The sequence below is a fragment of the Strix uralensis genome, chromosome 3 (assembly GCF_047716275.1).
Source record: "Strix uralensis isolate ZFMK-TIS-50842 chromosome 3, bStrUra1, whole genome shotgun sequence".
Lineage (NCBI taxonomy): Eukaryota > Metazoa > Chordata > Aves > Strigiformes > Strigidae > Strix > Strix uralensis.
Window position 1 is genome coordinate 50,068,655 of NC_133974.1, and position 23,809 is coordinate 50,092,463.

The 23,809-nt window shown below is 40.3% G+C and overlaps 1 protein-coding gene across 2 annotated transcripts in view; it reads right to left on the reverse strand.

Annotated features, from left to right (window-relative positions):
* PREP (prolyl endopeptidase) overlaps positions 1-23,809 on the reverse strand; it is a 115,139-nt gene that overhangs the window by 55,531 nt on the left and 35,799 nt on the right. The gene's annotated exons all lie outside the window — the stretch shown is intronic.

Genomic DNA, 23,809 nt, shown 5'->3' on the forward strand with positions numbered 1-23,809 from the left:
ACAGAAATGATGCTATTTCAGTGAGTACAACAAACTTCAGTATCAGGAATTTCCCTGTCAATTCAGAAAAAACATTGTGAAGTGTTCTGCAGAAGCATAAATCTGTTCATGAAACTATGATATAATGTTCATGTCAATAAAACAGAACATCAGCTTATACTATAATATTAAAAGCTGAGCAGAATAATGGAAGTAGATCATAGCTGAGCTGTAATTACTCTAAGTTTAAAAAAATAAAAGAATAACTGAGGAAGCAGTGAGATGGCTAAGGTTATTTTAAACCCATTAAATGTAATAGGAGAGTATAGCCAGTCCTAGTACATTCATAAAGCTCATACCTCTTTATTACTGTTTTCGTTTAAGGAAAACTTCCCTGTCTCTTCATGCAAAGTGATAGGTTAGCCAACTAAATTCTACTTTTCATACTGCTGTAATACAAACTTTCCAGACAATCCAGTCAATTTAGTATCCTCTCTCTGAGTGAGCCAACTGCATGTTAAATTTTGATTTTCGCCAGGGTCCAAAGCTTTGTCCTTCTCAAGAGACTTCATGTTGAAAAAAAATCCTGCTAAGTCACTCCAGTTGCTCAGAGTTCTATAGAGAAAACCTGCTTTGATGCCCAGTAAAACTATTCTACCAAAGAACAACAAAACTTCATAAAAAGGAATCCCCAGACTGTTGGAAAAAACCACTTTTTTTTAATGGTAAATGTGCACAATAACTGCAGTCTCCATGACTCCAACAGAAGTTGGATTCCATGAAGAAAAAGAATGATAATGTGACATTAGGGATTGACATTGCTGCACTGCAACTCATTCATCCACTACCAAGTGAACAGTTAGTAAAAAAGCAAAAGAGGGTTGATAGTCTACAGGGATACACTAAGTTGTTACTACAAAATCAAGAGCATTCATCTTGTTAAAGTGGATGTTATATACTCCTTAGAAGACAAATATTGCAGATGAATTACCTCTAAACCATTGTCTCACTGAAGTGGTTAAATACGCCAATATCTAGTCTAAGTTAAGAGGCAGTAATGAGACAATTACAGTCAGACAGAAGAGACCGTTACATCAGGTACATTCACTATTGTACAGAGTATGCGCTTAGTTTTCCAGTGAGAGGAAGAAACCCTTTGCAATGAGACAGACATCATAAATAAGAGGATGCATCTTTATGGCTGGTTGCAGCTGATCCAGTCGTGGCCTGTGACTAAAAGGAATATTCTAGCATTGTCTCAGATCTCTCTTCTTTGGGCCAAGGAATAACAACGTGGTGACCAACATGGCCAGTTCACTGGGTACTAATATGGTTGAAAACTGATCGGGGGTGGTGGGAGGGAACAGGACTACATAGAATGGGACCATTTATCCCCAGGTCACATCAACGGCAGCACAAGGGAGAGGCAGGCCCATGCAGCTTACTAGCTGGCACTGCCGCCCTGTCAAGCACTCTGGCCTTGCTGCTGAGTTGAGCTAACACCTAATCATTGTGAAAGAGGAGACTGTCCTTCACCACATTACTCCTAGCCTGATGCTTCTCTTTTGCTTATCTACCCTAGTAGTGAGCTGGTCCAATGAGTTAAATGACTTTAAAAAAAAAAAAAAAATACTGTGCTGCAAAATAAAGCTTTCTCTTGCTGCCTGAACCAGCTCACTGCTCAGGCAGAGGAGTGCCGCTACATACAAGGCAGCCAGTATGCACAAGACAGTGGCAGAGAGGCTGAAGAAAAGCAACAACATTTTTCATTAACAATAAGCTGTAAGATAAGCTTGACTACAGCAAAACTGCACCCTTCCATTTTTCTCTCCTCCTCCATCAGTATGTCTCCACCTTCATGCTTCGTTTGGCATTTGCCCATGTGACTAGTAAATCCGGTTAAATTAGCTAACCTAGAAGAAAACTAGTCTCCATTTTACAGGGTTTTTTTCCCCCCATGACAGATTAGCAAGTACAATTACCTAACCATAGGGTCAGATGAGTGAAGATGCTGACTGGCTCAAGAGGAGGGGACAGTGTTTGGTAATCCAGGAGCATGAGAAGATAGATGGGACATCTTTCCTTTCCATGGCAGCAACTGCTTAGTCTGGCTCTACCTGTCTCACCAAACTGCTCCCTCCAGTTCCCAAAACAGCCAGGGGAATGGACAAGGCAGCACATTACACCAGGAGGAGAGTCTGCTTGAACAAAAAGAATTTGAAGTGTAAAGCATACCTCATCAAAGATTCTGTCTTCCTGAAGTGTCAGAAATACATCTACAAGTCTGTCTAGACAGACACACAGACATGCATTTCCAACTCAAACTCTGTGCAAGTAGATTAAACATAACTCTTCTGGTTTTGTTTACATGTGTGACTACTAAGTACTGTGGAAGGTTATCTGCATGGAGCTTTCACCTGGCCTGAGTTTAGGACGGATGATTCCGCAATAACTGGTTAAACATTCAAAAGCATGGTGAACTATGCACTGAGGGCCTCAAGCAGCACTCACTTACTTACAGCATGTTCTCTCTACACATGTAACAGAGCATGCTCTTACAGAAGCTGAATGAGCCGGGCTGAGAGCTGTCATCTAATCATCAAGAGAGGATGTTCCAGTGACCAGAGATAAGCAAAAAAAAAAGTTTAGCATGCAGTGCAGATATGGGAAAGTGTGCTTCATCATGGAGGACTGACATTATAACTCCTGGAAGAACAATAAAGATACCTACACACAATCTAGATAGAAGAACACAAAGCCTCCTAAGTAACTTGTTGCAACACTAAGTCACATGCACCAGTTCCCAAGGGACCTAAGAAAGTCGGTGAAGGTATCAATGAATATACAGCCATAGTCAAAAAAGCAGATGCCTTATTTAAGTGCATATAGCTAAGGAAATACAGAGATGAACTCTGTGGTTTCACTAAGACAACAAGCATCTGGAAAGGGCTCTGCAGGGATGGGTGACTGACAGTCTTCCCAGGAGCTACCCCAGATGCAGGAAACAAAGGTTCAAAAATAGACTAGAAGCAATTATAAAAGGCCTAAACCATAGTTTTCATATAAAACAACCTATGAAAATACCTTATGCCTTACATTAGAGAAAAGATGAATACACAAGAGCATGATAAAATATATAAAACAATGAATGACTGGGAGCTGTGCTGCCCAGACCTTATGTCAGAGCAAGGATGCTGGTCCTAGACTGTGACCATAGCCAGTTCCCCATTGCATGAGTAAAAACTCATGTGATCAGCACATACATTCTTACCAAAAGGCCTGAGGTACATGCACACATCCCATCATACAACTGGATGGATACTTGCTTGCTGGTTACATACCTGACCAAAAGTGAATGTGTGCACATTGTCACATGGCGTGCATCTATCTATCCAATTATTAAAGCAGGAGAGGGACTACCGAGTCTCAGAAACAAGGAATGGTCTGTTGACCCCCAAAGAGTTAATGCAAACCAGTTCCTCCTCACCTCTGAAGCACTCCAGCAAAAAGGGCACCAAGGCCCATGGGCCATGAACGGGAGGTTAGTTACCACAGTCTAGAAGCAAGGGAAGGATTCTTGCTTCAGTCTCAAACCCAGAACAATCAGCCTCTCAGTAACAAAAAGAATGGTACATCTACAAATTACTTTAAAAAGTCATCCAAAACCAAGGTGAAGGATGGGCACTCAGCTCCTTCTTCTTTAAAAGAAAGGAGGGGAGGGGGGAGGGAAAGAATCGGATCTTGATAGAGATTTGCAGGTTTAACCAGCAGCCCTCTGAGAATGTCTGTCTTTTGAGGAGAACCACTGAGAAATAACATTTGTAGTCCAGGCTCCCTTATTCTTAACACTGAAGCCACTGAAGACTTCAGTTTAACCCACATAAGCATACAATGAGACAGATTTATTATACATGGGGAAAGCATGAGGTTGAAGATCTTGACAGTTTCCTGTATACTGCTGATATAACCTAATCCTTTCCTCTGTCAGTCCTTTCACTAAAACACATTGCTGAAGAGCTACAGATGCTTTTGCCTACATACTTTACACCAGTCAGTTATCCATTATCAAATAATTGCATTACAATAGGAACTGCAGTAGAGGATTTATAACCGTTATTTGATGGACGATAAAGTTATGCCACACAACAAAATCATAAACCTACATAGCTGGCTGCTCTTCTACAATGTTTAGTACAAAAGCAACATAGAGCATACAGACAATTTTTAAACAAAATTTTTGGATCCACAGAAGATCAAAAGGGAAATTGTATCAGTAAGCATCACAGATTAAGCCCTCAATCTTGTCCTGGCCTCTGAACAAAAAAAACCCCAAACATTCACTGGTCTGCTGAGAGCTCTCTGTATGATGAAGCAGGTTTGCAGCTGAATGATGACAACTACAGAAGGAAAAGCTAATTTGAACAAACTGATTATAACAGTAAGAATGATCACAGAAAGCCTGTTATCAACCTTCTTTCAGACAGAAAGGATAGAGTGGCTGAGAGCCACTGTTCATCAGTTCACAAAATATTCTCAATAGTGCCTTCTGTATTTCATGTTTCATGGAAAGGCCAAATAATCCATTCGTGGCAAATAACCTCTTGACTGTGCCAGCTGGAGAGACAGGGCTTAGTGATCAACTAATGGTAGGTTTTATCTGATGATGTGAAGAAAAAGTTTTCACAAGGTAAACACTCTCATTCAGTTTTTTTCACGTACTCTAGCAGTCAAAACTATCAGGTGAAGATATAAATGTTAATCTCCATAAATTTATATTCCATATATATTCAGTTATATCATTTGTAAGATAGACAGTTTTCCTGGAAACAGGGCAGTGTTGAGAATGCTCAGGAAGTGAACCAAAAGGTTTGGCTCATAACAATATGACAGGCTTTCTACCTGAAAGAGCCCCACCAAGTTTCATTACGGTACACACATTAAGCAGGTACTTTTACTCAAGGAAAGATAATGATTTTTCAACTCTTAGATTAGTCTGAATTGATTTTTCAGGGAGGTACTGGAAGATAAACATATAATGTGTTTGTCTCTGAATCATAACTGGAATGTTAACAAGATCTGAAAAGACAAACAAACCCAGCCATCTTCTGCCTTAACAACTGAGCCTCCAACTTAGCTACAGGTATGACTTTCTAAACTGAATTAATTTTGATAGTTGTTCATCAGTTATTTGGAATTCACTTTACCTTTCATCTTAAAGATGATAATTTGCTCAGTCGTTTCAACAAGGAAGATTTTTTTTTAAAGAGTGAAAATACAAGTCAGAACAAAAATGCCTTTAAATCTGCTCACAGAAAAGCCTTAAAACCGGTATAATTTTGGTTTTGTGATACCATATATATGTATACTAACATCCACCATGAATATCTATCTACATGCAAAACTAACTTTAGAACTTATAGTTTTTATGTATGTTTTATGCTAGAATTATAACAGATTTGTCTCCTAAACCTGAATGATCAATGCATTCAATACTACCAGCATGGGAGACAGAAGAGGGAAAAACATGCTGTTTTAGTTCAATACCTTGCTACTGACAGATTAATCAACACATACATCTACATGACAGCACACCTTAGTAGGACATAAGAGGACAGTAACTTCATAGCCTTAACACTTTCACTTCCAAGAGTTGGATACTGCAAGAAAGCCTTATAAAAGCAGAAGCCTCATAGGTACATGCATTATTAAGCACTTTCAACTTATTTACTTTCTTTCATTTTCTATGTTTTCCCCCTTCCTTTAAGAGAAATACACATTTTACTGAATTTTTTATAAATAAATAGAAATGAATGTGTCTCTCGCTTAGGTCTTAAATCCTGTGAAGATACAAATCTTAATTTTAATTAAGTTGTCATTTCCTTCTTACCTCACTGTATTTTTAAGGTAAATTTTACAAAGTCACTGTATCTTCGAACTCTGGATTTCTTTTCATCTTTATTTCTGGAAGGAAATAGAATCATTTAGGTGGGAGAAGACCTTTAAGATCATCGATTCCAACCATTAACCTAACACTGCCAAGTTCACCACTAAACCATGTCCCTAAGTGCCACATCTACACTCTCTTTTAAATACCTCCAGGGATGGTGACTCAACCACTTCCCTGGGCAGCCTGTTCCAATGCTTGACAGTCCTTTTGGTGAAGAAATTTTTCCTAATATCCAATCTAAACCTCCCCTGGCACAACTTGAGGCAGTTTCCTCTTGTTCTATCACTTGTTGCTTGGGAGAACAGACCAACACCCACCTCACTACAACCTCCTCTCAGGTAGATGTAGAGAGCAATAAGGTCTCCTGTCAGCCTCCTTTGCTCCAGGCTAAATAATCCCAATTCCCTCAGCTGCTCCTCATAAGACTTGTGCTCTAAACCCTTCACCAGCTTCATTGTCCTTCTTTGGATGCAGTCCATCACCTCAACGTCTTTTTTGTAGTGAGGGGCCCAAAACCAAACACAGTATTCGAGGTGCAGCCTCACCAGTGTCAAGTACAGGGGGATGATCTCTTCCCTAGTCCTACTGGCCACGCTATTTCTGATACAAGCCAGGATGCTATTGGCCTTCTTGGCCACCTGGGCACACTGCTGGCTCATATTCAGCAGGCTGTCGACCAACACCCCCATGTCCTTTTCTGCCAGGCAGCTTTCCAGCCACTCTTCCCCAAGCCTGTCACATTGCATGGGGTTGTTGTTACCCAAGTGCAGGACCTGGCCCTGAGCCTTGCTGAAACTCATACAATGGGCCTCGATCCAGCTTGTCCAGATCCCTCTGTAGAGCCTCCCTACCCTTGAGCAGATCAACACTCCCACCCAACTTGGTGTCATCTGCAAATTTATGGAGGATGCACTTGATGTCCTCATCCATATTGATGATAAAGATATTAAACAGAACTGGCCCCAGTACTGATCCCAGGGGAACACCACTTGTGACTGGCCACCAACTGGATTTAACTCCATTCACCATAACTCTTTGGGCCTGTTGAAAGAACGCAGAGGGAGCCCAGCCATCATTTAATGCACAAAGGCTCAACTTTATTAGTACTCACACTTCTTTTATATCCACAATAATTAGTTCATACATATTGCAAAAAGCAAGCTCCTTATAGGTTGCTAAGGTTAGATACTTTGGTTGCTAAGGTTAAATACCAATCTCTCCCCTTATGATTTCTGCAAGGCCTTCTACATAGTCCTGCTTCTGTTCTTTGTTCTTCTTTGATACTTTTCGGTATTCTCCCATCACGTCGCCGTTGTCAGCAGTTCCTCGGTGCTGTGCCCTTTCTCACGTAGCCAGTTGTTAGCAAACTGCTCCACATCTCCCCCGTTTTCTTTTTGCACTTGTGCTAAAAATATTGCAGAGGCAGTCTTCTGCAGGGCCCTTTGCAGAAGACTGACAATACATGGCAACATCAAAAGCACAACCACAATTACCAAGATCATGACCCCCACAGACTTGATCAGAGATATTAACCATCCTGAAAGTCCCCAACCTTTAAACATCCTTGTTAACCAATCTAATCCATCATCTTCTGTTAAATGTTTGACACCATCCTTTAGCTGCTGTATGCTTTTGAAAATAGATTCTGAGTGGTCAGACAAATTCATGCAACACATTCCTTCAAAATCTTCACATCCATGTCCTTGCGCTAAGAGCAAAAAATCAATAGCTGCTCTGTTCTGTAAAGTAGCATGTCTAACACTATCAACATCAGTTAAAAGACCACTTAAAGCTAAAGAAGTAGCATTAGTCTGTTTGCTAAGCCAACATCCCAACTTATTCAAAGTAGTTAAGGCATTTGCAACACCAACTCCTGGTGCCAATATGGAGGCTGTTATGATTTGGCCTGGATTCCAGAATTCAATGTTATCTCGACAAGAACTTTCAAACCGATGAATGGTCCTTTCCACAATCCATCTTTTGGATCCTTATAATTTACCCATATCTCTTTCCTTCCCTCACTTACTTTTGCCTTCTCATAATGTAACATAGCTGGTGGTTGTTCTGCATCTCCAAATATACACAAGTGATTCATTACAAATAATGTTTTTGCTAATCTTTCCTGTACATCCTGTATTTCCTGATATTTTGCTACATAACGTTTCAAGGTACCATTTGCTCTCTCAACTATGGCCTGTCCTGTGGGAGAATGCGGTATCCCTGTTACATGCTTCACTCCCCACTTGTTTAAAAATCTTTGCATTCGACTTCCGACATATGCTGGTCCATTGTCTGTCTTTATAGTATTCGGGACTCCCATTATTGCAAAACAACATGTTAAGTGTCTGATTACCTGTATGGCCTTTTCCCCACTCTGTGCAGAGGCCCATATATATTTGCTATAAGTATCTATAGTAACATGTACATATTTAAGTCTACCAAAACTTTGTATGTGAGTCACATCCATTTGCCATACTTCATTAGATTTCGTCCCTCTAGGATTGACTCCTATTCCAATACCAACCCCTTTATTGTGAAAACTACAAACAGGGCATGTTTTTACTATGGCCGTTGCTTCCGCCATTGTGATGCCAAATTGTGTTTTTAGCCCTTTTGCATTCTGATGGAATATGTCATGTGCTTCTTTTGCCAATTTGTCTTTCGGCATAGGAACATGTATAACAGTGGATACCAATTTGTCCGCTCGAGCATTACCTTCCCCAAGTCCTATATCCCATTTATGACTTCTAACATGAATTACAGCATACGGTTGTTCCCTTATTTTTATGGCCCTCTGTAATTGTAAGAACAACTCATAGAGACGCTTATTTTGTACTTCCCTGACTTCTGCATCTTCTATCCTTGCTACTATTCCCGCTACATACATAGAATCAGTTACAATATTCAATGGTTCATTAAACTTAACCATCGCCCAAACTACTGCCAACAGTTCCAAAGTTTGTAGTGTGTCTTGTGCTGTGGCTTTTAATATCTCGTGTTTCCATGTATTATCTTCCTGCCACGTTATAGCTGCTGTCTGAGATTTCTTTCCTGCATCTGTATAAACTGTGATGGCATTCGGGATCGGCGCCTGTTGTCTTTTTGGCTGTTCAATCCAATGTAATTGTCCTAACCATCTCAAAGGTTCCATAGATAATTGATCAGTTGACAACATCATTGGCCCATTTAACATGGCTTCCTGCAATGCTGTGCTATTTGCCAGGTACCACTGCATGGTTTCCTTCTGCATTGGACAGTATATGAATTGAGGTTCTCTTCCACTTATTTGAATAACTCGCACACGACCTTTCTTTACTAAATTTGCTAGTGCCTCAACTTTTTGAAGTAGAGATTTTGATTGTTGTAATGCTGGCGTGATCCATTCTAGCACCCATGTCTCCCCCGTTTTCTTTTTAAACTGCGTAATAGCTCCGAGCAAATGCTGTGAACCCATCCACACAAGTATGTCCAGGGGGAGCTCAGCGTCTCTCCGACGCACTTGTCCAGAAGTAATACGATCCATAATCTGTTGTAACACTCGCTTCTGGTCTGCTGATAAAGACACCACCTGTGCAGGATCATTTCCTCTTAACAGTGGTCGTAATTGTTGTAAAAGCTCGTTTGGAATGCCCACTATAGGTTTTAGCCATTGTAAATCTCCTAATAACTTTTGAGCATCATGCAGTGTTGAAATTTCAGGATTAATTGTCAATTTTTGTGGTGTTACTATTTGTTTCATCAAAGACAATCCTAAATATTTCCATGGAGCTGTTTTTTGTATTTTTTCTGGTGCAATTACCAATCTTTGCTTTGCAAGGGTGTTTACAATTTCTTTTATCTGTGCTTCTGTAAATGGTTCTTTCTGTGCAAATAATATATCATCCATATAGTGATAAATTATAACATCAGTCCATTTTTGACGTAATGGCTGTAAGGCTGCATCTACAAAAATCTGACATAAAGTTGGACTATTTCTCATTCCTTGCGGTAAAACTGTCCATTCAAACCGTTGATCTGGCCCTTCTCTATTTATTGCCGGTAAAGTGAAAGCAAATCGGCGCATGTCCTTTTCATGAAGCGGAATCGTAAAGAAACAATCTTTTAAGTCCACAATCAATATAGGCCATTCATAAGGTAACATAGCTGGATTCGGCATACCTGGTTGTAAAGCCCCCATTGGTTCCATTTGTTTGTTTACTTCCCTAAGGTCATGCAAAAGTCGATATTTGCCTGATTTCTTTTTTATGACAAATATTGGAGTATTCCAAGGACTATTAGATAGTCTTAAATGTCTTTGCTGATATTGTTCTTGTACTAGCAAGTGTGCTTGCTCAAGACTTTCCCTTTTTAGTGGCCACTGCTTTACCCATATTGGATCGTCAGATGTCCAAGTTATAGGGATCGGGAAAGTCCAAGCAATGGCCATTAGAATAAATGGTGATCGTTTGTCAAAACTATTCCCATTTGTGCTAACACATCTCTTCCAATTAAGCAATTTACCCCTGGAGGTAATTGCACTACAGCAAGCACCGCTGTGACTGTTTGTCCTTCAATTGTCAATTGTAGGGGTGGCGTTCGATTAGCTAAAGTTAAACCACCCACGCCAGTGATGGTAGTGGTATGCTCTTGTAACGGCCAGCCTTGTGGCCAAGAAGAAGGCGACAGTATGCTGGAATCTGCGCCTGTGTCTAACAACCCTTCCACAGTTATTGCGTTACCTTGAAATGACAGGTGAACAGTCTTTCTGGGTCTCGTACTCAGATTCAGTGTTAACAGGGTCAGGCTTCCTGTGGATCCGAAGCCTTTATTTCCGCGACTCTCCTCAGTTATTGGTCGTATTGTTTGAGTCACTTGTGGCAGAGGCACCAGCTGTGCAATCCGTTGTCCCTGTGCAATCTTTACTGGTGGATTCAGTGTATATGCCATAATATAGATTTCACCTTCATAATCTGCATCAATAACTCCCGGTAAAACAAATAGTCCACATTGTGATGCCGATGATCTTCCTAATAATAAAGCTCCCATGGCTCTCCCATTAATGATGATAGGTCCTCGTACATTCGTAGATATTGTTTGAGGATTATTTGTTAACAGAATAACATCTACTGCTGCTGCCAGGTCCAACCCGAGACTTCCTCGGGTGGCGGGTTGAAGGACTGCGCTGCGGCTGCAATTTTGGTCGTTGCGCGGCGGCCGGCGAACGCGCTCCGTGTGGAGTTTCCCGACCGTCTGCAGCAAGCCACCTCATTATGGGAGTTGGATCGGCAAGTTTGACACCATACATTTCTGGCTGTACAACTCTTTCGTACATGTCCTGGAGCTCCGCATCGGTAACACCGCAGCTGCCCCTTTTTAGGTGTTTGCACTTTAACTGCTGTTGCTGCTGAAGTCTGGAGAGGCGCAAGGGCTGCCATAACCTGACTTTGAGTAGCCTGAGCCTGTTCTTTCATTCCTTCCCCTAATTTCTTTATTGCCTCTACAAGAAAAGCCTGAGGTCCAGTAGGTATCGATGACGCTTTTTCAAGTGCCTCCTCTACAGTCCAATGTGCCCTTAATGTATTCAATAAACTCTTTGTAGCAGGATTGCCATTTTGTGAAATACATTGTTTTAAGAGAGCACCCTGCATGTAGAGAGGTACTCTTGCTCTTTCAATTGCATTTACCAACTTATCTACAAAACTGCCCAAAGTCTCTTCTCTCCCTTGCTTAATTCCCATATACATTGGAACTCCGCCTGGCTCTTTCACTTGTTCTATAGCTTCTCTCACTAACCTCATTGCCTCTCTCACTTTATCCGGACCGAGCAATGCTTGAGCTTCTACTCTAGCATAAGGTCCTAACCCCATTAATTCATCCATTGTAACCCCTTGTAATGGATCTCCTGCTTGCCGCTGTACCGCTATCGATTCTAACACTCTCGCTTGCCAATGCGCATTAAACAACAACCACTGACTAGGAGAGAAAATTAACTTTGCTATACCCCGACAATCTGCAGGCAAAAGAAGTTGAGTGCTCCAGAGATAATCTAACATTTGACGAGTCGGTTCACCAGTAACACCATAAGAACTCACTGTAGAGCGCAATTGTGATAAAAGCTTCCAATCTAATGCCGTAACAGTAGCATTTAGTCCACCAGCTGGGTTCGGCTGAAACTGCACTGGAAAAGCCATTGCTGTCGCCATCTGAGTCATCTCCTCATCCCCTTTTTCTAGCCCCTCTCGCGCCAATGCATTCCAAGCCCGACACCTTTCTTTAGCGATCTCTATCCCCAGCCCATCTTCTGAGCCAGGAGTAGAATTCTCGCTTTCCGGCGTCACAGTGTGGCTGGACGCGTCAGGGCTACTCAGGGCAGAAGCGAGAGGAGCGGTAGGGAGAACTCGTTCTGAGCTTTCCTGTCCCGTCTCTTCGGAACGTAAAGGTGGTAAAACAAGCTCACGAAACGTAGGCGGTAATGGCCACTTAGTTTCCTCCTCCCCATATCTGGTGTTTTTCTCTTTTGCCGCAATTGCGCCCTGTGCAGCTCTTTTTTCAGCCTGATACCTTAGCAATTCATTATGAACCACCCTCCATAACTTTCCCAACTTTTTTGCTGTCTTATCATCATTCAATGTTAATTCCCATAACTTATCTCCAAATTTTCTCCATTCCGATAACTCATGAACTGTATGTGGATTAATAAAACAACCTTGCTCTACCCCATAAGCTAAAAGCCCCTGAAGATCCTTTTTTACATCTATGCCCTCAACCCGGCGTTGTGTCAGCCAGGATGCAAATAAATCATATGCTGCTTGCCTGTCCATACCTTAATTTTTCCGTTGCAGCCTTTCCAGGTCTCGGCAGCACGTATCAGCAGGGCTCACCTCTTATGACACCCTGGGCGCGGGCCTTTTTAGTCGCCTTTCGCCGTCCTCGCTGCTTAAGGACCTGAACAACCTTCTCTGGTCTTTATCCTTCGTGGTGCCTTATACGTCCTTTGGCACGTATCACGTCGGGGTCACCATTTGTTGAAAGAACGCAGAGGGAGCCCAGCCATCATTTAATGCACAAAGGCTCAACTTTATTAGTACTCACACTTCTTTTATATCCACAATAATTAGTTCATACATATTGCAAAAAGCAAGCTCCTTATAGGTTGCTAAGGTTAGATACTTTGGTTGCTAAGGTTAAATACCAATCTCTCCCCTTATGATTTCTGCAAGGCCTTCTACATAGTCCTGCTTCTGTTCTTTGTTCTTCTTTGATACTTTTCGGTATTCTCCCATCACGTCGCCGTTGTCAGCAGTTCCTCGGTGCTGTGCCCTTTCTCACGTAGCCAGTTGTTAGCAAACTGCTCCACATGGGCCCAGTCATCCAGTCAGTTTTTTACCCAGCTAAGAGTACATCCGTCCAAGCCATGAGCAGCCACAGTTTCTCCAGGAGAATGCTGTGGGAAATGGTGTCAAAGGCTTTACTAAAGTCTAGGTAGACAACATCCACAGCCTTTTCCTCATTTACTACACTGGTCACCTTGTCATAGGAGATCAGGTTAGTCAAGCAGGACCTGCCTTTCATAAACCCATGCTGACTGGGCCTGATGACCTGGTTGTCCTGTAATGGTACCCAGAGAACAACTGGTCTTACTGTTAAAGATCGAGGTAAAGGCAGTGTTAAGTACCTCAGCCTTTTCTTCATCCTATATCCTCCCCGTCTCCAGTAAAGGATGGAACTTCTCCTTAGCTCTCCTTTGGCTGCTGATGTATTTATAGAAACATTTTTTATTGTCTCTTATGGCAGTAGCCAGATTAAGCTCTAGTTGGGCTTCAGTCCTTCTAATTTTCTCCCTGCATAACCTCACAACGACCTTGTAGTCCTCCTGAGTTGTCTGCCCCTTCTTCCAAAGGTCATAAACTCTCCTTTTTTTCTTGAGTTCCAGTCAAAGCTCTCTGTTCAGCCACGCCAGTCGTCTTCCCCGTCGGCTCTTCTTTTGGCACCTGAGGACAGCTTGCTCCTGCACCTTTAAGATTTCCTTCTTAGAGAATGTCCAGCCTTCCTGGACCCCTTTGCCCTTCAGGACTGCCTCCCAAAGGACTCTGTCAACCAGTCTCCTAAACAGGCCAAAGTCTGCCTTCCAGAAGTCCAAGGCAGCATTCTGCTGAACCTCCTCCTTACTTCTCCAAGAATCAAAAACTATCATTTCATGATTGCTCTGCCCAAGATGGCCTCCAACCATCACCCATCACACCATCCACAAGTACTTCTCTGTTCACAAGCAACATGTCCAGTGGGGCACTTTCCCTAGCTGGCTCACTCATCAGCTGTGTCAGAAGTTACCTTCCACACACTCCAGGAGCCTCCTAGACTGTTTCCTCTCCACTGTATTGTATTTCCAGCAGACACCTGGTAAGTTGAATTCCCCCATGAGAACAAAGGCTAGCATTTGTGAGACTTCTCCCAGCTGCTTGTACAATATTTCGTCTGCCTCTACATCCCAGTTGGGTGGTCTATAACAGACTCCCACAACAATATCTGCCTTGTTGGCCTTCTCTCTGATTCTTACCTATAAACACTCAACTCCATCTCCACCATCATTAACCTCTAGACAATCAAAACACTCCCTAACATACAGGGCTACCCCACTGCCTTTCCTTCCTTGCCCATCCCTTCTGAAGAGTTTATAGCCATGTTGTGTGAGTCATCCCACCATGTTTCCGTGATGGCAACTAGATCATAGTTTTCCTGCTGCACAATAGCTTCCTGTTTGCTGCCCATGCTGTATGCACTCGTGTTGCTGCACTTCAGTTGGGCTACTGATCCCACCACCTTTTTGAGGGGATAAGCCCTAATTCCTATGTGACCATTCTCAGGTGCTTCTGTGGTTTCTAATGTATCAGTAACGCTTGTGTCTTTGCTGCCCCATGGATCTCTATCCCCTACCTCCACTGACATGGCAGACCGAAGGAAAGCACAAGCACAATCAATAGTTAAACTCCACAATTTAGGACTCTGTTAGTGGATTATTATATTTTTCTCTGTTGCAGGAAAATGGATGAAAACCACTCATTCCCACATCATTTCTGCTTTTTATGTTCCTCACTAAAGAGAAAGCTCTTACTCCCCAAACTTTATTTTCTTCAAGAATCATCTGCATCCTTTATAGAATCCATTTTCCAATATTAACTTATCTACATAGCCTGTAGTATATTTAAAATGGCTTAAAATTTATAATACATGTGTATATACACACATTCATGTTAAGTTTTGAACACCTTTGCTCTGGCAGAGGAATATCTTTTGCCCTTGGGCTGTCAACCACTATCTGAAAATTTGTTTCACTTGCTAGGTGTCTGGCAACCTCTATTACATCTCCAGAAACCTTAATCACAGGATATACAAAGCCTTTCATCACAGGGGGAACCAAATCTCATGGTGCAATTTAGTCTGGTAGTTATATCTCCTTTTAGTATTTTCCCATTTATATTTTCTCCTTTTCTATCTTGAATTTACCCTATACACTGTAACAGGCAATGTTTAACTACTGCATGTCACATGGCCATAATTCACTATAATGCATTCTCACCATATTTCTCATGATGTCAGAGAGCATCCTGTTTCTCACACCAATGACTGCTGGATATTTAGCTATAACAGAATCCAATATTAGGCAGCTGTCATCTTTCAGAGTATGTTAGAACAATTTGAGCTTGCTTTAGGATAGCTACAGTACACAGCTTTCAAATAGTGGTGTACAGCACCTTCCTATGTGAAATGAGACAGAGCAGAAATCATGGTTATACATTGATGCATTTTGCCCATCCCTTCAGTCTGTCTCAGCAGCTCTATCCTGAAAGCACAAACATACCCAAGAACCTCAGTGCTTAGGAGATTTCTACCAGCTAGAGTATCTCTAACTGAAATAGTTTTACTTTACCTGCAAACCTTGAGCCACCACAATGATGTTAATCTCTTGCTTCCTACCTCCCCTGTCAGATGCATCAACTGTGCATCTTCACTTGATTTGCACCTTCTGACTGCTGAAGACCCTTCTTCAGAAATACTCTGAAATTATGAGTCAGCTACCCCATTCTATAGGCATTACTTCCTCTGAGACCTCTGACTTTGCTCCACCAGCAGTGTTGTTAAAAAAGAAGCAAACAAAACAAACAAACAAAAAAACTCCACAACCAACCCAACTGCAAAACGTAAGAGCCTGACAGATCATGCTTGTGGTAAATAGCTAGCTATTCCTCCCTACATTTTATTCTCCATATTTGGTATCTAGTGAAGAATTAGTTAGTCTACCGATTAACTAATTCAGTGACATACCACACAGTTGGACACAAAAAAAGTATTAAGGAAAAACACAGTGCTGTTTCTGATGTTTCCAATGTCAAAAACTTTTTACCTCAGAATTTCTGCACTTGTTACTGTGGATACCCAAGGAAGTTGAATTTCTTTTTAAAAATAATATGAAAAGTTTTATCCCTACTGTAGAATTTCACATAATTTATCACCAGAGAAGAGACCTATGAGGACAGGAACAAAAAGATGCTTACAATGACAACTGAATCATGCAATATTTGTTGCTCTCAAGCTCTTGATCTGAGCCAGGCAGCTATGCAAAAGAACTCAGGGGTTTTTTGCCTCTTTCTTCTTCACAGCCACAAATACTTAACTGCCTCACTCTGGTCTCCAAAGGCAAGAGAGATTTTCAGAAATTTGGACTTTCTTTAAAAGTAAGATCTCTTAATCTCTTGGGACCTGACTTCACTTATGTCTGAGGAAGGCAATACTGGAGAGGAGATATTAAAATGTCCCTGAAAGGAATGCAACTCTACTGTGTTTGTACTTGGAGGGGTCTCAGTACCACTCATCCCGCAGATGATGGATGACAGCTACTCAACAATCATGAAAAGTTAAAGGTATTTGCAATATAAAAAATAAATAAATGGAAGGAGGCAATATTTATTCCTTTGAATTAAAAAGTTCAGATATGACAAGATATATCAAAGATTAGCCCATAAGAAAGAAATCAAGCACTTGTATGAGCAGAGATTTCTCAATCAGTTGCAAGGCTTCTATTTTATTTCGATTTGAATGATCACTCGAAAGACAGGAGAAGAGAATAGATACGCTTTGAGAGAGTTATAGCTTATGTCCTTACGTACCAGAACACAGCAACAGAAAAACAGGAACTGAAGGTGTATCTCTCTCTCACATGCCACACTAATATACACAAAGGAAAGCACAAATACATAATCTAAAAAATAACTTCATTATGAATAGCATTTATAAATGAAATATCCAGTCAGAGAGTAGCAGCATGAAGATCTCCTTGCTCAAATTAACAGCAAGTTATTAGCTACAGCAATTTTATTGCTAACGATTTGCCTCCAATTAAACAAAATGATACTGACAGCAAAACTCTTTGGAATTGCCATTTAAGGGATATGAAACTGTTTTCTTAATGTAAACACTGTATTGTTGAGGCTTCACCCATATCTTCCAAGACCTAATTGATTTTTTTTCCTCCCTATTTGTTAGGGAACTAGGACATAATGGCCTTGTTTCAATATTGATTTTTGAAAGGTTTTTTTTTTTTTTGTAAAGTTACTTCAATCACAGAAAAGTCTTTCAAAAAAAGAAGAGTACTCCCTCCTACCACATTCCACTTTCTAGCTGACATCTACATCTCCTCACTACCCTTTTTTTCTTCTTCATTTTCATTACAAAGGTTTTGATCCACTTTTTCAGGCTACACAGCACATACTGACTCATCCCTTTGATGTTACTGTATATAGCACTGTTCTGTGCCTTTTTTTTTTTTTTTTTTTAAAGAGAGTCTTATACATTGTAAGACTAACTAAAATACAAAAGGCCAGATAATCCAGTTTTCAGCAGGAAGTGGACAAGCATCACCTTTGTTTTTCCACCTGCCCTCAAGCCACATACATGCTTTCTTCTTTGGGGGGGGGAAGAACAACCTTCTAAACAAAGGAACAAAATAAAAATTCTTATGGCCGATAACCCTGCTCTTAAACTCCTTCTTACAACCTGTCTCTGCCAGTCTAGTACGAAGTAGTTCCAGTTGACAATGACTAAGCAATCAGCAAGCTATGAGCTTCGGCTTTTTCTCAATTTTTATTGCATTTTTCCAAGCCAGTGGTTCTCAAATATTTTACACTATCTCCTCTTCCCATATACATGTTCTCCCACCACCTTCCACTGATTCCACCAAACACAAACTGACAATCTCCAAGCAGCTAGGTACCCAAGCATAAGAGTCCCTACCACTGTCCTGTCTCCCCAAACTCCTTGTACCTCCAATTTACACACACCTGTTTAGCTTCTATCCAGTGGAATCCCTTTCAATCCAACAATCCAGACTGTGCTTTCCAACTAGCCATCCCTCCCAACTTTTTGCATTCCAGAAGTCACAGCAGCCTTTCATAGTTTCTATGTGCACAGAGGTTATAAGAAGTACCTCTTCTGCTCCTCATGCTGCCTTATATCCCTCCTTTGTCCCCCTCTGTTTTCAGGCTTCTGCTCCCCCAGGAAGAGGAAAGTGGGGCTCTGCCCAGAGCTCTGAGTCAGTGACTCATAAATCAGCTCTATGGTACTCACAACAAGAGGATCCTGATTTATTTATTAGGCTTCCTAGTTGCTACCATAATACGAAATAAAGAAAAAGGTCAATATTAAGAACAACTTCAAGAAGACCAATAGGCCATGTCATGTTGGTTTAAGTTCATAGCCAAGGCTGATTAAAGAGCTTTTATTTCTTGTTGCACACCAACAGATTTGTGCTAAATCCACTCTTCCCAGCACCAAACCACACATTTAGAAGAATAAATACTCAAGGCTGACAGTCTAATCTGAAAGAAACAATTTCTCAAGAAAATGGAAAAACAAAATTATTACTAGGCACAGAAACAGTAAGTGACATGCTATAGAAAAAGCAGTGCTGTTTTTCCTTTGGCTTTGGGGTTTTTTTTGTTTGTTTCTTTGGGGTTTTTTTGTAAGGTGTACAACAAGGTTTGCTAATGTAAATTGCTTGATTACTGTGTATCCAGCTGTTTGGCTAATACGAGGCATTTTCAGGTATACCAAGAACAACAGTTAAGCAAAGCGATTAGTGAGAGAAGTTTTGTTTGACTGGTTCAACATACAAGCAAACTTGAGGGCTGTCTGTATTACAGAAGACAAGTTTGATAAAATAGCTACTAAAAAATTGTGCCTTACGATGTCAGCTACTGGGAGAATGTGTGTGTTTGTTTTTTAAAGCAATACTTCGCAATAGATAACTTTTAAGTGTTTGTTATAAGAGTCAAGGCCTGAAAATTCTACTTGCAGTTTGGCAAGATAAGTAGGGAAATCTGGAGTCTTGAGTGAGGCATAATCTTCTGGACATGAACCCACAGTGCTGTCCTTCCTGACACAATGTACAGCTGCTACACCTCTGCTGCTGAAATTTCATAAATCAAAATTAAACTGTATTAGTTGGTTCAACGGCTGACAGAGTGGTGAAATCCTGACAAGTCCCATAATTTTAAATTTTCCCTAATTTTTCTAATCCCCACGCCATAAGCAACCAAAGAGGCAAGCATGAAGGGAAACACCCCCACATCCACAGCTACTTGAAGCAGAGTATAGCAAGGGAGTTTCCCCAGAAGCTTAAAGAAATAGCCCAGCTGCCTTCTCCCAGGGGCATCTTCTCCCACAATACTGTGAATTATGACCACAGGTATCTAGTCTTCATGAATGGAGTATTTGCAAAACACTTTGATATGAGATAAAGCTTTTTTTTAAAGTGTACATTGTTAAGTTAGTTGTAAACATAAAATTCCAATTAGTAGACCTGGTCATTTCTAACACAAAGAGTTTCTGTGGTAAAAATTAAGCTGCAAACAGTTAACCTGGTGGGATTCACAAGGTGCATGTGGTAGTAGGGGAGCAGGGGAAACAACATCCTCTAAACATCTTATCTTTTCAGACTAATTTAAAATTCTCATAAAAAATAGCTATGTATTTGTCATAAATTACTTATCACAGTGATTTTCTATTCTAAAAAGGAGCATTCTTGGCACAAATAGTTCACAATGGCCCACTTAAAAACCTAGCAAACAACCTGAATATTTGAAGAGGAAGATGACTCAGTCTGTATACAGTATAAATTTTGTGAAGTGGGGAGAAGAGAAGCATGAAGAACATTTTAGCTAACCTGGGAAGCAGAAACAATGCCCAGATGCTCCCTGTAATGTTCGTGGAAAGAAACAGGAACACTGCTGTATAGATTACCTTCTGGGGAAAACAAGCTGACAAGGATTATTACAGAAGATTGCACTGCAAGTTCAATTAACCTATGGCTGTTGACAAAATATCATGAGTAATCACATATAATAAAGGGGGAAGAGCTATCTGACACACTTAAAAGTTTCAACAGTAGAAATAAGCAAGTAAAATCCTCTACATTTCTTAAACATTTAGTAATAATCTACTCCCATTTATTAGGTGTGATCTCCACTCTGAGTCAAGAACATTTCCTGCCCAACACAGGGCAAGTTAACTTCCACTGGTCCACAGTCACTGAAACATTTCCAACAAAAAAAACCAAAAACAAACAAAAAAAACCACCAAAAAAAACCCCAAAAAACCCCAACAAATCAATGAATGCACAAGATACAACTGCCCTCAGCACAGCAGAACTACTAAAATGTCATGCTTGCACAGAGCCTTTAATGATACCATTATCTCCTCACTTACTCCCTTTATATTGTACATGCAAAGAGAAGCCACAACTCATGCTGTACAGAGAGTTAATGAAATTAATTAACTCAAGATTACTAATGAAATAATGAAGTGGCAAATATTGGGCAAACCATGTTTCACAAAAAGATAACTTGCAAGAAAGTTAAGCCAGAGGTTCCTGGTTCTTCCTTTTCAGCCTCCAAGATGGAAAAGCTGCAGATTTACTTATTTATTTGTATTGTCTAGATATCCAGTAGAAACAGGATAGGCATGTAATTGAGCATAAATATGGAAAAAGGTCACAATTTAAGGAGACATAAAAGGTTTTACAGCTTTGTTTTTTTCAATTGGATATGCTTATCCTGTTGCATTAATCTTTTCAAAACAGCCAGAAACTAATTTAATTTGAAATAGAAAGGAAATCTTTTTCTTGCTATTAAAATATGCTACATGTAAATAAAAGTAAAAAGGAAACACTACACATTCCTTCCATCTGCTGGGGAAAGACATATCTGAACTCCTGTAAGCCTGTTATGGGCTATATTGTGTTGCTCAATAATTCCCACAGTAGCTGACTCATACGTGAATTCACAGTCATCTTCTGAGTTCTGTCAGGCAGATATTTGATAAGTGTTTTTCATTTCCACACATGAAACAATGTTTCATTTTGCATTCCTCTTTCCTTCCTTCTTTTCCCAAGATGAATCCCTGCCCTGCTTCTCCACTCTACCCTTCAAATTTAAGCAAAATAATTGAACCAGATACTGTGTTGTTGAGGGAAAATGATGGGGTTCTTTTGTCTTTCAGACCAATAAAACAAAACTTCACTCTGCTCAAGCAGGTCTCTTAACGTACAGGTAAAAAAAAAAATTTAAAAAAAAAGTACCACATTTCTAATATACACTGCTAGAAACAAATCCCCCAAGTGAGCTAGCCAACCTTAATTCTAACAACCTTCCCCAAGTACAGAGTATTTACTCTATTGCAATGTAACTTTCTAAACTACGACTTTATATATAAATTCAGAACTATAGGAAGTTAGTTGATATCGGACTTGAAATATTCCACAAGAGTATAAAACCCTCCTGTGTGCTGAATTCTAATTCGAGATCAGATAAAACAAACCCCTAAAGATGAATAATGAAAAACTATATCATAATCTCTATACATGACAGAGAAGACTTAAAGTTATCTATGCTTTTATGAAACCTGCTACCTCCCAACCTCTAATTATATCCAGTGTAATATTGCCATACTGCATGGAATTTTTCAATATTTTTTTCTTAAGGCCTTCTTTAAATGGGAAAAATGATAAAAGCAATTACTATTTCTAAATAAGCTGTACAGCACACCACCAAAGGGATCCAAACTATGAACCATTTCATGGCAACACAAACGTCTTTCACTTAATACAAGGGCCTCAACCTAGAAACCAGAACATTACTATTCAGTATGAGAAGAGCTAGCAAAATGTAACATGCCTATAAAATGTCTGGGACAGGAGTAGTTTAGTACCTTGATCCCCTTTATAGTCAAGGGAAGCCCTACCTTTTGTTTTGCCCCATCTAGACAAGTGAAGCTGGATCTGCCTACTCATCCTTCAGCCTTTCTGCTACAGCCAGGATGCTGCTGTAGAGCAACATAACCAGTATATTGAGCATGTGAGCTAATACAATGGTAGTGTGGCTTTAGTCCTTAAGTATATGCACATGCACTTATTTTTACCTGCTGCTCAAAGAGTATTTAAATTGAGGTACTCAAGGACATTTAACAGGATAAAGGACAGTCCTGTAACCACCCTCTGTTAGATTTTAAAGGACAGATCAAAACAATTGTCATAGGGAACAGGGGTGTTAGTGCTCTATTACAGAAGGAGGCAAAAAAAAAAGGAGGGGGAAAAAAATAGTAGATGACCCAAGTACAGAATTACTGTAAGACCATTTATAATACAAGAAAACCAGTCGTGCCCCTTCATTTTTGTGGTGCATTCTAAATATTAGGTCCCTTCCATTAATTACCATCTCTTTTTTCTCTCCTCATTACAGAACTGTAGTCCAATGGCTGGCACATTTGACAGAAGTTTTCTTCGGTCAATCAACTTCAACAATCCAGTAACCAGTTTAGTCAATATCATCTTAAAATGGTCATCTTCTCAGCTTTCAGTTGCAAATTCAGGCTACTTGTACACGTCTTTCCTCAGCAAGCATCTCCAGGATGTAAAAGCATCTCAACTGAAATAATCAGAGCCTCTCCTCTTTCTAATCTAATGTTATTTCACCTCTTCTTTAAGATTACTAAATTGGCATTTCACTGTCAAAGTACTCTGTCCTTAAAACATACAAGAAGCACCTGTATCAGATGTGTTATCTGCTAGATCCTAGGCTACTTCTAATATCCTAATATTTTCTTTCATTTTTTAATTTCCCTCATTCCCTCTTTGCCAGTCGGTACAATTTCTGAAATAACTAACACTCACTTAAATAGTCCAGCAGCTCGTGTTTTGGGTTTGTTTTGTGTTTTTTGTTTGGTGGTTTTTTGTTTTTTTTTTTTTTTTTTTTTTAAGATCTTCTTTCATGAACACCTGTGTCTTAATCAGATCATTTTCTCTCTCACCTCAGCTTTGTACTTTTTTCAAATGCCACAGGAGGAATGTTCCTGTTTTAATTTTTGAAAATGCCTTTCAATTTTGTGGTTTTTCCTTTTTCTTTCCCTACCTTTATTTTTATAAGCACATGAGCTAACAGTCATGGGCACCCTCCGCAATCAGTACACAGGTCCAAAACTGTCCGGAGTACTACCTGTATCCCACACGAACTGAATTATCCTCAGGACTCTCATTTCACACAGACTGTTTCTGCATAATAGCTACAGGGCGAGCACAGGAACACAGGAGCCTCAGCTAATGGTCTAAACAGGTAAATTCAGTCCATCATCTCCTCTAACACATCTAGGGTCTGGAAGTGATTCTCACTTTATCTCCAACACAGAATTTGGCAGTGACCAAATTCCTGCAGTACAGCATAATGTAGGAAAATTCATTAACCATCTCATCCATCCTTTGGATCTCACAGCAGCCAATGATGCAAGTAGCTGTCGGATGACATTAATGAACATGTGGCTTAGAGCAACGTACCCTCGTTATTACATACCCAACCTACA